Source organism: Bubalus bubalis, chromosome 17 (genome assembly GCF_019923935.1).
Source record: "Bubalus bubalis isolate 160015118507 breed Murrah chromosome 17, NDDB_SH_1, whole genome shotgun sequence".
Classification (NCBI taxonomy): Eukaryota; Metazoa; Chordata; class Mammalia; order Artiodactyla; family Bovidae; genus Bubalus; species Bubalus bubalis.
The window spans coordinates 43,248,784-43,261,441 of record NC_059173.1 but is presented as its reverse complement, the minus strand read 5'-3'; the positions used below and the strand labels follow the sequence as shown (position 1 = coordinate 43,261,441).

Below are 12,658 nucleotides of genomic sequence, written 5' to 3'. Positions count from 1 at the left end.
TCTAGTCAAGAACAAGCAATGAAGTCAAAAGACACTGTCTATAAAATGTGCTTTGGCCTGGATTTGCAAGAAGAGCGCTTTGGACTTTCCCAGCACTCACTCAATTACTGAACCTTTTTTCATTGAGCTTTTGTGTTTTCTGGACAGAACCCAAGAGAAAGATATCATAGTGGGGTTAAACAAGGCCACTGTGGTCTGAGTGATGGACAGTAACACCCTAGCTTCAGAAAGGTACCCGTTTTTCAGGATGGCATGATCATCATTAGGCAAGAATCTTGCAAGCCATCTTTTACCAGGAGGCTATCAAGATCACAGAAGGCAATACCGGTTTGCTCAGTGACAAGCTGTTTCCTAATCAAGTTTTCTTATACTCAGAACGACGGAAACATTTTCAAAGGTATTATTCTCGGCAGGTTTCCAGTAATTCAACATTTCCAGACTTATCCAAATGGCTTCTGAAATATTTTCTGTTTGTGGAGAGCAGCTTTCAGAATGAGGTAATTAAAAGAAACCTATCAATTTGAGATTTTTTTTTTCCATGAGTAAATAATGTTGACATACTGTTCAAATAAACCCACAATTTACTGCAATCTGTTTTTAGACAAACCCTCCACTTTAACCTCCAAATGGGAAAAACGGAGCGACTTTCCTCTTCTCGTTTAATCAAGAACATATGTTCAAAGATAATACCGGAGGCTTATTCTGGGAAGCGTTCTGCTCTTCCTCTGACAGCGACGCAGTGAGCTCACGAGGCAGCCTCCACACATAATGAAAGCTAACGCCACCATAAATCTCCCGGCCCGCGGAGGTCACTTCAGAAAGATCGCCCACTGCTCAAATAAGCACCGGCTACGCGGAGGCGCACTTGGGGGTAGAAACACCAACTGTGATAAACACCAGCAAGTATGCACCGGACCGAGGCAACCCAGGCAGCCAGGAAAGAAAGGAGCCAGGGACAGAGCAGGTGTGTGTGCTGCGTGTTTACACACGACCTCACCAGCCCCGTGTGTTCTTTCTGAGCAGGAATGAGCAAGTTCACCAGAGAGGAGCTGCTTTCCCCCTTAGGAGGAGAGCTCGGGAGGCACCAATTTTCATTAAACCTTAAAGTATACACAGTGGCAGGAGGCCAAGACAGCCTTCAAAAGTGAAGCTTTTAAAAACATCTGTTAGGGGTTTTGAGATCCTACGGAGAGAGAGCAAGAGAGCTAAGAGAATTCAGAGGCCAGTGCTTTTCATTTCCAGACTGTGAGTCATAAAAAAAAGAGTGCGTAAATCTGGCTGGCCAGAATACGCTGACCCAAGTCTGGGTTTACTAACACCTGAAGTACATTTCATGGGAATTAGGTTTAAATATCAACCTGATCATGAAGCTTGAAAGGCTTTTCTCCCATCTCAGGATGCCAGGAGCCCTCTGGAACCTGGAATGGCATTTTCTGACAGCAAAGGTTTCCTGTAGCATAAAAGAAATTATGGAGATTTCCCCACTAGGCATAAGGATGTGATCACTATAGGCACCTGTGGCACAAGCAGGCTACCCACCAATATCTTTTAAACACCGAATTATGAACTATTAGGCCACTGCTTCACGGCTTCCGCAAATGTAAAACCTTGACAAATTCCCAAATAAAAGCCATAAAACCAATCATTTTTTAAACCTGCATGAGTGACACCAGAAAAATTAGAGCAGTGTGGCAGGTCACTGTGAAATAAAGCTGCCATAAAGAAGCTTATGATGCTGTCATGGAAAAGGCAATTAGAAGGTTGCTTCCTCTCGGGTCTAAGATTGGTTCTTCCTCCAGCCCCCTGCCTGCCACCTCCCTGCTACAAAATGGATCAGTCTATAATAAGTAGTGGTTATATATCATAAGGAAGCAATTCCTTTTCGTTGTTCCACTATAAAAAAGCATCCAGATTTAGAACTTGACAGGAACCAGTATCACCTGCCCCTGAGAGCCGGTAGAAAGTCTGTGTGTCATTCAGCCAGCATGAGTCCGGGTGTTTTAAAAGCTTTAATTTGAAGGGGATAAAAACCTGGGTGTTAAGCAATTTAGCTGTGGATATTTAATGTATCGACCACACTACAGAATTGGGGCTCCCTATTTAAAATGAGAAATTGAAAATTTACAGGCTCTGTAGGCAAGGTGTAAGTAAATATTGGATGGTGAGCAGAAATCAGCCGAGAACCTGCAGAAACACCATTAGAAAGACTAATGGTATGTTCAGCAGTGGCCTTAAATAAATACAACGTTATCATTTGCAGGTGTGTAAAAACAAGTCTGGCTTTTAATTAGCCAAACCATGTCTCCCAGCATTTAGGTAAAGCAAGCAATGGCCCAGGAAGCCATGGCCCAGGGAGGCTGAGGTACTCAAGTCACTCAATCGTGTCTGACTCTTTGTGACCCCATGGACTGCAGCAGGCCAGGCCTCCCTGTCCATCACCAACTCTTGGAGTTTACTCAAACTTATGTCCATTGAGTCAGTGATGCCATCCAACCATCTCATCCTCTGTCTTCCCCTTACTCCTCCTCAGCCTCCTTTGCCCCAAGGTACATGACTTCTCAATGGCAGCATCAAGATTGGAGCCCATCTCCTGCTCTCTCACTTCCACTCTAACACATCTGTGGGAGGCAGAATACTATACCCCAGAGATGTCTACCTCCTAATCTGCAGAATCTGTAAATATGGAACCCTACGTGGCAAAAGAGACTTTGCAGATATGATTAAGTTTTGAGTGGAGAGATAATCCAATGTTATCCAGGTGGCCCAAAATAATCACAAGGGTCCTTAAGTGAATGGGGGAGCAAGAGAGTGAGGGCCAGAGTCTGTCAGAGAAGCCATGCTGCTGGCTTTGAGGATGGAAAGAGAGATCACAGGCTAAGGAATACAGGTGGTCTCTAAAAGCTGGAAAAGGCAAGGAAATAGCTTCTTTCCTAGGCGCCTCCAGAAGGAAAATCTCCAGAGTTCTAAACTACACATTATTACAGCAGCAAAAGGAAACCAATACTACACTCTAGATGGGTGTTGCATTTCCCATTCTATTTTGATCTACTTGAAGTAACACCATTATCTCAGTGGTGGTCAAGCCTTTATAAAAACCAAAAGGAATCCCTCCCCAACTCCCTATAGTCTTTAGCACCTCTGCTCTCCTTTCAGATCCTCTCTCTGGCTCCCCTTTTCTGTATTTTCTTTCCCATGTAAAATACCGCTAAAGGGAAAGCTTTTTTCAAGTTGTTGACTGACCCATCTTGAGAAATTAGTCCAGTTCAGTCACTCAATCGTGTCCTACTCTTTGCAACCCCATGGACTGCAGCAGGCCAGGCCTCCCTGTCCATCACCAACTCTTGGCGTTTACTCAAACTTATGTCCATCAAGTCGGTGATGCCATCCAACCGTCTCATCCTCTGTCTTCCCCTTACTCCTCCTGCCTTTAATCTTTCCCAGCATCAGGGTCTTTTCAAATGACTCAGCTCTTCACATCAGGTGGCCAAAGTATTGGAGTTTCAGCTTCAGCATCAGTCCTTCCAATGAACAGTCAGGACTGATTTCCTTTAGGATGGACTGATTGGATCTCCTTGCAAATTAGAAATTATTTGGCAGGAATTTAATATGTTACAGTTCAACTATTTCCAATCTATTAGAATACTCTATTTGAGTATGTTTTCTCGTCCTATCACGGCTGCCCCCTGTAAAGCCTACAAGACTCAAAATGAAGTTAATCTCTAAGGGTGGAACTTTGGGTTCCTGGTTTGGATTAACCTTTACCAGAGTGTCTCAAGTCACACTGGAGACACAGGCTGTGGGGTCAGAGAGACCTTGATTTGATTCTCTGATTCACCACTTATTAGTGATGTGACCTTTGGGAAAGTATCAAGCCTTGCTTTATCTCTAAAATGGATAACTTAATAATCACCTTGCTCCATACTGAGAAACTGAGATTCTGTGTGTTTTAAAGTCTTGAGCACAGTGCACTCCATAAGTAGTGGTGGTAGTAGGAGTAATAAAGATACTTGGCACAGTGATACCTGTTATCTCCCCAATTCCAAGGTAGTATAAAGCTCATTCAAATCCTGTGGAACAAGAAGTTTCCGTTTCTGGTATTGTGAAGAGACACCTACCCACTGTGGAACAGCAGCAAGTATTTACACATAACCAGCTGTGTATTAATATTTTCTTCTCAGATACTGGGACTTCTCTGGGCAAACAAATCACCAAAGAAAGTTTACTTCCCTGTCCAAAAAAAATTCATAGTTTAGTAGGGAGCAGATATAAAACATAATTACTGGACTTTGCTGGTGGCTCAGTGGATGAGAACCCGCCTGCCAGTGTAGGGGACATGGGTTCAATCCCTGGTCCAGGAAGATTTCACATGCCATCAAGCAACTAGGCCCGTGCACCACAACTACTGAGCCTGTGCTCTAGAGCCCACAAGCCACAACTACTGAAGCCCGCGTGCCTAGAGCCTGTGCTCCACAACAAGAGACCCCACCTCAATGAAAAGCCCACACACAACTAGAAAAAGCCCGTGCAAAGCAATGAAGACCCAGCACAGTAAAAAAAAAAAAAAAAAAAACAACACCCCACAATTACTGGTATTATCCCTCTGCATTGAAGACTTATGTACAATGAAGGGTGGTAGGAGGATCCAAGAGAACAAAATCTTCCCAAGGGAACCAAGAACAGGGTCCTGGAGATGACTTTCGAGTGGGGTCCTGAAGGATGACTAGAAGTTTGCCATATAGAAAATAGAGAAGGAATTTATTGGGCAAAGAAAAATGTGCATGAAAATAATGAAGTAAAAGAATATCAATAGGAAACATCTTCTAAGCATAACTACAATACTGAAACAACTGGAACAAATTAAATCCAGTTCAACAAATTAAATCTGCAGCCACTTGCTCTGAATCATCAACAACGTTTCTCTGGATCTGCTACAAAGTGATTTCAGGGTCACACTAAACACTTCATTCTTCCTTGACGAAAAAACGATGCCTTGGGAATTCACTGATGAGCACAATACTATCAATATTAATCAGGTAATATGCACTGGCCCTGAGATAACAATCTAGAATCCCAATGTATGAATTCATACTTAATCAATACTGCCTTATATGAATAGAGGATTTTTTTTTTCACATTCCAAATCATTTTAGTAAGATGCTAAGAAAAATCAATAACTTATTAAATGCCAGTTGCCTCATTACAACAAACTATTAATCACTTTTTGTTGCTATCATACTGGGATCACAGATCTGACTTTATATATTATGTACTGGGGTACCTGTTCATGTTTATTCCAATCACTGGAAGAAATGATGCACAGAACAACTGCACACTGCAGCCAAGATGGGGCTACAATAGGACTCCCAATGCATTACTGAAGAAAAAAATCTCAGTTAAGGAAAAAATGCTATTAACTTCAGCTGAAACTGCTGAAAATTAATCGCCAGGAGTAAGAGAGACTTAATAAAATAACAATTTCTTGAAATATCTCCAACACCTGAAATCCCCTATCATCCTTGCAACACCAAGAAATAGTTATATTAATCTCAAGTTTTAAGATGGCCCCTTTTTAGCCACTTGAAAGTACACAATATATATATATGTATTTTGTGAAATGGAAAAGTGAGATCCTCTCAACCGTAGTGTTAAGTATTATACATTTGTCAGCAAATGAGAACATCTTATCGTATTTCACTGAATTGTTAGGGGGCTTATTTCCCTAGGGATGGTTAGCTTTTTAATCTTATTGAACACAAATGTTAAGTTGCCTCCTCCATTGCCATTCTGCCATCATTTTCTCAAGAATATGCAGAAAAATTTAAACTATATGCTTATGAATTTATGAATATGATACTCCTATTACTAATGGAAATGTCCATTTACTTAAAAAAAGTCTTTATGTGAACTAAACTTGAGAAACACTGGGTTAAAATAATCTTACAAAATTATATAAGATACAGGTACTTTGCAGTAATCTTTTGAGTAGCATTTAAGAAATTGTGGCATTTCTTAAGAAACTATGATCATGAAACCCAAATAACAGAAAATAGTCATTTTATTTGGAAGTGATTAGTTTTTGCACAAATATTTTATCCAAGAGCATCTACATCTGTCTTCCCTACATGCTGCATGGTATGGTAGAAAGACACAGACACTCCATATATAAGTTCTGAATTTGAATCTTGTCTACCCACTCTCAAATTTAGACTTGGTCACTTGACGTCTCTAAGTCAGTATTCTCAGGGATGAAATGGGATAAGTCATGTTTTACCTACCCACCTCACTGAATTATTGTTATGATCAAATGAAATCACATGAGTAAAAGAATCTTAGAATATCTGTGACCTCAATTAGTAAGCCTTAGTGTGGCATTGCAATAAAAGAAACCCAGCAACTTAAAGTTATTCTGATATTTTCTTGTACCTCTTCAAGGGCATTAAAAGAGGTCTACTTTATTATTCACAGCACCATTTTGTAAAGTCCCTTAACACGTCTCTCCAGTTCTCTCATACTCCATGATTGTTTTGAGCCTCTTGCTCTATAAACTTCTCACTCTCAACTCTTCCCCCAACAACTCTCCAATAGGCAGGAATCTAGGCTTGTCTATGCCCCAAACCCCTGTGAACCACCCCTCCTCAAGCTGTTCATCAGATTCATCATTTCAGCCTCTTTGCCCTCCTGCCACACAGCCATTCCCCAGATTCTCCACAGGAAAGCCTAGGGGAGAATCCAGCAGGCAGGAACCTCCCACACAATACTCCTGTCCCCAGTGACAGGCATGGGGTGAAGAGAGGGGATGTTGAATATTTAAAATGACTTATCTGTTTCAGCATACTAATGTTTTTACCCTAGTGTTTTTGACACATATTAGTTTATTGCCTTTTACATTTTAGCTGAGGCAATTATTTTCAAACTAAGGAAAGCAAATCACAAGGAAGTGACCCCACAGTTGATCTAGGTTCCAGAACTGGTCAAGACTGGAGGAAGAAAGTGGGCTTCATTTATTTCTATCTACAGAGTCATGGTTCTCAAAGTGTGTTTCAAGACATTCCTAAAGAGGCTTCTGAAAAATAAACCCAAGGCCAAATTTCAAAAGGGAAATGTTGCATTCTGTCTCCCTTCAGGGAGGTCCACAACTGAGAGAAGTCCTGAGGGAAAGAAATCCATTCATTAAAAAACAGATTAAATGTGAAAAGCAAAAATTTAGAATTTTAAAGACAGCATCTTTATAACCTTTGGGTAGAGAAATACTTCTTAAATTAGACCCTGGAAGCACAACTGTAACAGAAGATTAATAAATCCATCTGTATTAAAATGTAAAACTTCTCTTCACGAAAGATACCTTTAAGAAAGTAAAAACACAGATAGGGAGAAGAAATTTACAAACATATAATTAAGAATTCCAATGAAGAATGCAGAAAGAATTCCTACAAATTCATAAGGAAAAAACAATTTAATTAGAAACCAAGCAAGAACATAGACAGCATTTATAGACGATGAAATTGAAATGACCAATAAACATGAAAAGATGATTAAACTCACAAGAGAAATGAGAATTGTAATCAAAATGAAATAGGCAGAAAAAAAAAATTAAGCCTGACAATACCAAGTGTTGATGAGGATACACAGCAATGAACTTAAAAGTCTGGAGTGAATAAAAATTGTAACCATCACTTTGGTTGGTTTATCCTACAAAGTTGAAGTGCCAACTCTCATATCCAGTAAATTCTATTCTTAGGTATGTACCCTAGAGAAATTCTTGCACACGTGCCCCAGGAACCATGTTCAAGAAAGTTTGTAACTCCACTGTTTGTAACAGTAAACCACTGTAGCCAACATGATATCTATAAAAAAGAGAGCGGTAAAATTGTGGCATATTCATAGAACAGATAATACAATGAAAACGAGTACAGTTGTGCATATCAATGCCTGTAAAAACCAGGAACATTGTTGAAAGAAGAGCATATCTCAGAAAAATGTCTACAGTATGCTATTGATATAAAGATAATTCAAAAGCATATAAAATTTTTAACTACATTATTTAAGGACATATACATATATAGTTGAACCAGATGAAAAGGAAAACTCAAACACAAAATTCAGAAAACTGGTTTCATTGGGAGAGAGGAGGACACAATCAGATACAGGCACCTGGGTGGATTGATGGGATTGGTAATATTGCATTTATTAAGATGGCTTTTTATTGCTACTCACAGGAGGGCATGGCAACCCTCTCCAGTACTCTTGCCTGGAGAATCCCATGGACAGAGGAGCCTGGCGGGCTACAGTTCATAGGGTCTCATAGAGCTGGACACGACTAAAGCAACTTAGCATACACACACACATCATATGTTTTTATATAGATTTCTGTTATGCATGAAAGTTATTAACACATACATACATTTAAAATTTTAATTTTAACTTGTTTAATTCAGTATCTCACAAGCATTATCCATGTAATCCTTTTATCTCCTCACATATACTAACACCCTGTTGAGATCAGTTTGGGAAACACTGCTCTAGGTCTTAGAAACCTCTCTTTTTTGGCAAAGAAACTTCCTTCAGCTAAATCTCATGGCCATTTATTCCAGCAGGGCCTGGATGCAGCCACAGATGCAGAGTTCCCCCAAGTTGAAGAGTCCCAGGATATTTTTACTCATGCCCTTGTAAGCACATGTGAACTGTGTGTATCCCTCTTACCTTGGGTTTAAAAAGCATTCGTCATGGAAGTAGCAGGTTGTCTGTTGATCTGTACAAAAGTAACTAACGTTCAACTCTTCCATGTCCTTAGAGTCCACTTGCTCTCCCCAAGCTGTCCAGACACCCCTGGCAGGAGAAATGACACTCCAAGCTGAGTGAGATGCAGACTTTCATAAGAATGAAAGTTACTCTGGAGAGCTCCTTGTTCTGGGGTTTGCCACACAAGTAACCAATCAGAGGTACCATTTTCAGAGGCAGTTCCTCTCTGCAGCTGATGCTTAAATAATCTTCAAATATAAGTAGATCCTGCTGGGCTATTGAAGTTCACACGTTGGTGAACTCATTGAGAGATACTTTACAGCTGGCTGCATTGCTGAGCGCTTGATGTTTTCCTCCCCCACGCTTTTGCTGATAAAGGCCTTTTAAATTAGGGTGATTGTAGCAACATTAAACTTCGAGCCTTGACCATTGGATGCTAGTCCCTCATTAGTATCAGGTGTAATGAGGTCGGACTAAGAAGGGATTGTGTGGTATTAAACTGAGTTGGTATTGATTTGTTACTAATGGTGGAGCAGCCTACTATACTTTAAACCTCTGGTTTCAAAGGATATTTCATTTTTGCTGACTTTGTCTTCTGTTGTGAAGATTGATTTCAGCATAATGATCCATCACCTGAGGAAATTCACTCTGCTGCTCCTAAACTCCTATCTTGCAACTATACCTTTCATATTCGACAAGTACCCTAGTTCTCAGCAGCCCTGCTCACTGCGCCCACACAGCTCCCTGCTATTTGCTACAGCTCTTGCTTTTCCATCTCTCACACCTCCTGCTTTCAGACTCTGCCTTACTCTCTCCTTACAAGGGATGCCATGAAGATGCTGGGCTCTCACTGCTTTTTTTTTTTTCCTTTGCTTGTTCTAGAAACCTTCTCACTCATGCAGTTTCTAGCTGAACGCAATCATCTATCATCATATAAGGTGAAAACATAGGGCAGCATGTGCTGAAGCAGAACCAACATAGTAATGGCAAATTTGTTTTCCCAAAGTGTTAAATCCTCACCACACTGACTTTACATATGGGACGGCATTCTAAGGGTATGTGTGTGTGCTCAGTCGCTCAGTCATATCCAACTCTTTTGTGATTCACGTGAACTGTAAACTGTCATGTTCCTGTTTCCATGGGATTTCCCAGGCAAGAATACTGGAGTAGATTGCCATTTCCTTCTCCAGGGAATCTTCCCAACCCAGGGATCGAACCCACGTCTCTTGCTTTGGTAGGCATTTTCTTTACCGTTGCACCATTGGGAAGCCCCAGTTTGAAGGGTAGACAGCTGATATTTTCCTGAACTCAAGGGCAGGAGGTCAGCTGGGCAGCAAGAAAATATTGGAATCAGAACCTGGAAAGTCATCCAGACTCTCTCCCTGTGTCTCATGTCACAATTTTTCTTTGGACAGTGACTCAGTCTCCTCTGTGTTTGTTCACGAGCCATTTCTGATCCCTAGAGTGGAACTTATGACTGCTCAAGTCTCCTGAGGATACACAGTACCATCCAACTGTATTACTCTGAGTCCTAATTCCAAACTGCAAGGGTTGCAGTTTTGGTTTACCCAGCTTGGGTCAGCTATCCAATCTACTGGAGATTGGATATGTGGCTGGAGATCAAGGTTATATTCAACCAAATGGTCCTGGGGCCATTTTCTCCAAATCTGGAAACCCAGTTAAAAGGGTTATTATGAGCTGAGCAGACACTCCAAAACAAAATGTGTCCCCTATATGCACCAGATTAAGGACTTAATAATAAAAACATCTCTAAGATGCATTCTTTCATATCTTTATCAGATATTTAATTAACTCCTAATTTGTCAGAAACTGAGAATTAATACAGATGAGCTCTAGCCCTCCAACAGAAGAGATAAAGACCAACCAATCTGCAAATAAAATAATAATAGTTTGGAATGACTGCTGAACAACAACAAAAAAATGTAAAGAGTGATGTGATTGACTATTTGAGAGACATATGTGAAGGTGTGCTTACCTGAGGCTTCTTTAAAGAGATGATGTCAAATATCTAAGGAAAGCGGTGATCCCAGCTGAGGGAACCCAGGTTCTACATTGGTCCTGAGATGGGAAAAGACATACAGGATCCCAGAGGGCTTCAGAGAAGGGGACAAAATCCAGCTCACCTAGGGCCTTGTATGCCCTTTTAAGGGATTGGGATTTTATTCTAAATGCAGTAGGAATATGTCAAGGAAGATTAGGAAGAGAGATGAAGACATCATCTAATTTATGTTTTTAAAAGCTGACTTTATGGTAGAATTTTAGGAAAGCTGGAGTGAAAGCAGGGCGGCCAGCTGGGGAGTTGTTATGTCAGTTCAGGAGAGTGAGAGTAGATGAATCTTTGGACCAAGGAAGGTAGTGGTTATTAGGATGGACAGGACAGGAGAGTCCAGATTCTAAATATATGTTAAAGTAGGACAATCAGAACTTGCTGATGAGTAGGATTTGAGGAGGGGAAAAAAGGAGAGGAAGTATAGATGACTCCAAGCTAAGGTTTGAGTAGCTGGGAGAAGGGTGAGCTATTTTCTGAAATGGGTCAGATTGGAGTGGCAGATCAGGTCTTCATCTCAAAAGATGCCAAAGCAAGATCTCTGATCCCAGACACAGAGGTCCCTGGATCCTGATCTGGTAATATATTCTCATAGGTTCTCTCTGCAGTCCAGTTCCTATCCCTTTAGAACACCACTATAATCCCACCTCAGCTATGTTGGCCTTCCCATCCCAGTTTCCCCAACCTCCTCCCTGTTAAAACTCACCTAAATTTCAAAGTCTCTCCTCCTCCTTGAGGAGCTTAGATGAAGAAAGGTTTAGGGTTAAAGCAGTTTTAGGAGGTAGTGAATTAATCCAAATATCAAGTCTCCTCTTTCCAGCTTTATACATTATTAGGAAACATTGCTCTGAGTGTCTCAGCCTCTCTATCCATAATAAAGGTAGCAGAAGATACTCCATTTTTAAGATTAAAACCTAAGTGCCATATCTGTAAAACACTTAGTACAGTGCCTAAACTATGTCAGGTGTTTAATATATATTAGATATCATTGTTCTTAACATTTCTTCCTTTTACCTATTTTCAAAGTAAATGTATTACCCAATACCAATTTGTTGCTTATACAAAGAGCCTAGAAGTAAGTCTTGTTTGTCTCTAGCTATACTGACTAAGAATGTTTTGTAGCAATATGATTATTCAGGCAAAAAATTCCACCACTAGGAAGATGTATTGACTATACTTCCATCAAATTAAGATGGATTAAGACAGAGTATCTTGTTCTAATTTGTGAAGTTATTTGTATGAAAAGTCTTACCAAGGTATAAAATTAATTGAGCTTAGTTATATATTTAATTCTTTACTGAAGATAATAAAATTATATGCAATAACTTTTCCATAAACTCAGGACATATGATCACTGTCCAATGGAAATCAATTTAATGGCAGTTCACTTGGATTTCCTGGCAAAGAATAGTTTCCTTAGAGTATAGACATAACTTAGAGGTTGAAGAGAGTAGAAGAATGTCTCACTGAGGAACATTCTGGTACCTCTTCACCTATAAATAACCCAAGTGTGGGGAAGACAGATGTGTTCACTAAAATAAATCTTAATAATAAATCTTCTGAGAGTTTAGAACTTACGCTATCTAATATGATTTCCTCTATTTCCACAACCACACCTTCCAAGTGCATTCTCATTTGGGTGTCATTTCATCAAATAGGAAGATCATAAACTCTCAGGGTTAGGAGGTACCTTAAAAGGTCAGTGATCTTTATTAATAGCAATGGCTGTTATTCTCATCATCCCATGTTCAGTTGCCCTTGCAGGAAAATGTAACAATCCTGCTCCATTGATGGGCATAGCTTCACTATGTGTACAGAACCAAAGCAATCAGAGTCCCATGATTGGTCTTT

General features: G+C 40.2%; 1 protein-coding gene across 3 annotated transcripts in view; it reads right to left on the bottom strand.

Moving 5' to 3' along the window:
- Positions 1-8,966, bottom strand: part of JADE1 (jade family PHD finger 1) — a 288,604-nt gene extending 279,638 nt beyond the window's left edge. For all 3 annotated transcript variants that reach the window (XM_044930428.2, XM_044930427.2, XM_044930429.2), the window contains exon 1: positions 8,701-8,966. The gene's annotated coding sequence lies outside the window, so the exon portion shown is untranslated. The remainder of the gene's footprint in view (positions 1-8,700) is intronic.
- Between the last annotated feature and the right edge of the window lie 3,692 nt (positions 8,967-12,658).